Source organism: Carlito syrichta, unplaced genomic scaffold, assembly GCF_000164805.1.
Source record: "Carlito syrichta isolate Samal-C Ts95f unplaced genomic scaffold, Tarsius_syrichta-2.0.1 Scaffold276259, whole genome shotgun sequence".
NCBI lineage: Eukaryota > Metazoa > Chordata > Mammalia > Primates > Tarsiidae > Carlito > Carlito syrichta.
This window is the reverse complement of record NW_007220355.1, coordinates 1-3,047: the sequence shown is the minus strand read 5'-3', so window position 1 is coordinate 3,047 and position 3,047 is coordinate 1. Positions and strand designations below refer to the sequence as shown.

Here is a 3,047-nt window from a genome sequence, read left to right as displayed (position 1 = left end):
ATGAGCTATACGCAAGCCTTGGATTCTTCATCTGTAAAATGGGGATAACCTTGCAAGTTTGTTATAAGAATCAGAAGTCATTTGAGTTAAGTAACTTGTCTGTAGTATACAGTAGTTGCTTGATAAATGGTAGGTGTCATCATCATTGTCACTGGTTAGTCCTTTCTTGTTTTTGCACTCACACTGGCAAAAATTCATATCTAGCTCATTAACAGAAACATTATTCTCACTCTTCTCTCTACATAGACATCCACTTTTCTTTCCCTGCCATCTTGGCTACTGAGCGATTACTACATATTCAGTGTGGGAAATAGAAACATTGCCCTCTCATCCACAGACGAAACATCCTACCACTGGACCGGATGTTCACAAAAGAATCCTTTGATTTTTAATTTATGTATTCATTTATTTAGTGTTGGTCTCTTCGGCTTCCAGCACAACAGCTGGAGGTAAAGCTCTGCGGGTCATGTGCGTCCCAGCTAGCTCCATTGACAGTCCCTGCCACACTGAAGGCATGCTGCCTCTGTACAGAGCACTCAGGCAAAGGGCTTGCTCCCCACACCCGGACCTGACAACAAGGATGGGAATGGGCGGATTGGGCAGCAACTGATGCCTGGCAAAGGCCAAAGTCAAGTTTTTTGGCACTACCTTTTTCCAACAGCAGAAAAGTGGTGTCAAAAGTCTGCCTTGGGGCATGCCTTCCAGAGTCAAATCTCCATTGTGTCAGCTTGAAAGTGTCCAATTTCAGATGGAGCCATTTTCATTATTTTAACCAATATCTAATTAAAAAGACTATTTCCACCTTGCATGCATGCACATACTTTGTTAATTCTGGTGGGAATTATGCAAGTTCAGTGAGCAATAATTAGATACCTTAATGAGGAAATGTATAGTTTCTGTAACCATTATTTATTAAGCTTTTATGTACCAGTTCATACTTTGAAAACCCTTTACAGTCATCAGTGTGGCACCAATATGGGTGAGGTCAAATAAATAGAGTTTCTGTTTCTCTTAGAGATGTTGTTTTTCAACTTTTATGACCTGGGTGCAAACCTTTGAAGAAACAGGCAGATTCTCTTATAAACTCGTATCAATGTGATGATTATAGTTAACATCCTAAACAGACTCTTTAGCTACTTAAGAGCACAGTTTATGCACATAATTCTCCATCCGGTGAATTTTTTTCCCTTTATTATCTACTTTTCCTTCTTGTGGCTGTATCTCATAGTTTTCACTTGCAATAACCCCAAGGAATCTCTTCAGCATACTGGTTGTGCCACCTTAAGCTACCTATTGACAGAAGACTGAGAAGGCTGAGGGCCTGGAGATATTCCTTAATATTGCAAATATTTCAAATTTCCAGCGCATTCCACATACACAAGATGATTTTTTTTACCATTGTGACACATGCACTTTATTGACCGCCACTGTAGAGAAGTGTGAATACAAACTGCTGTATGAGGGGCCAAGGTAAGGGGAAGAGAATGGAAGGTCGGGCACATAGGGCCTCGCGGTGGCAGATGATGAACTCCACGTTGCCTCAGTCTACTGATACACTACGAAGATCAAGACTGGAACAAGGATGACACCAGTGGTCCCAAGGATGCTGAGGATCAGGGCCCAGATGTTCAGGCACTTGGCAGTGGAGGCTAGGCCTGGGCCCCGGTCACGTTGCCCACCATCTTCCTGTCCCTAGCCTGAGCCAGTGGAGCTGGCCGAACTGGCCGAGCTGGCCGCAGTTCACAGGCAGCTCCCTGGATGCCCCCGGGGACCCACATGCACCTTCACGGAGTAGGCAAAGGCGTTGAAGCCCAGACAGCAGATGTTCAGGAAGAGTGTGTTGAACAGGGACCAGACGATGTGGTCGGGCACGCAGGGTTTGCTGTGGATGTGGATCACGGTGGACGTCGTGAGAGCAGAGCTGTGGGATATCCCCAGCACAGCCCCTTCGTGCTCCTCCTTGAGCAGCTCATAGCAGCGCAGGCGCTGCCGAAGTGAAGGTCTGGGAAGTGTGGTGCATGGTGTGGAGGCAGGAGCAGCTGTCGGTTCAGATCCACAAGATGATTCTTAAGATTATTAGAATAATCCATGAATTCAGGATAGTCAGTGGTCTACTAGGTATGGACATTAATGACCAATACTTCTCACTTCAGCATAAATGGACCCTCTTCCTACTGTACCCACTACTTTGCAAGACAGCATTTTTTTGTTTCTCAGAATCATCTTGGAGTTAATGTGAGATTGTCACTATATACAGATAAGGAACTGAGGCTCAGAATCACAGTGACTTTTCAAGAGTCATGTTGGTAGTAAGCAATGATGTCAGGACTACATTTTCCAAGTCCATCCACTGAAGCTCTTCGTTACAGGCAGTGTCCCTTTCTGGGGTAAGTACAAAAAAAAAAGTATCTTTGTTCCCAGAATTCATTCTGCTGCATCAGTCAAAAAATGCAAGGATATTTGTTGTATGAATAATTTGTGGTTAATTATAGATTTATGAGCAAAGACATATGTTTTTACCCATACTATGAAACTATACACAGGCTTTTAAAAGTTTTCTTTTTTGAGAGAAGGGAAATGAGTTATTACCTTTTAAGATCTGCTGTACAAATGTGGTGGGAAATGTTTGCTACCTGCTAGATATTCAGCAGCCGGTTTCTTTAAGACCACTGCCCTGAAGGCAGAAGCCTGTTTTGAATTTGCTCTTTCTGTTTCTCACTTCATCCTTAAGTTGTGGCATGTGCCTTATTTACCTCAAGATGTGTTTCACCAATGCTTGCACATTCCACAGTCAGCTGCCTTGTACTACAGCACTTGTGGTTCTTCCATCTCCCATTTATCAAAGTGCTTTGCATTTCCTTGGTTACCCATCTTAATTCCTTGTCAGACCTTCCTCCCTGAGAACAAGGATTAGGACTCTGTTTTACAAGCTGCTAAATCTACAGTTAACCCAGTGAGCGGAACCATAGCAGGTGTGCAAATTTAAAAAAAAAATCTGAAACAGCCGGGCTCGGTGGCTCAGCCTGTAATCCCGCGCCTTTGGGAGG

The 3,047-nt window shown here is 43.7% G+C and overlaps 1 pseudogene; it reads right to left on the bottom strand.

The window, feature by feature from the left end:
* Positions 1-1,545: 1,545 nt before the first annotated feature.
* LOC103254348 lies at positions 1,546-2,020 on the bottom strand (annotated as a pseudogene).
* Between the last annotated feature and the right edge of the window lie 1,027 nt (positions 2,021-3,047).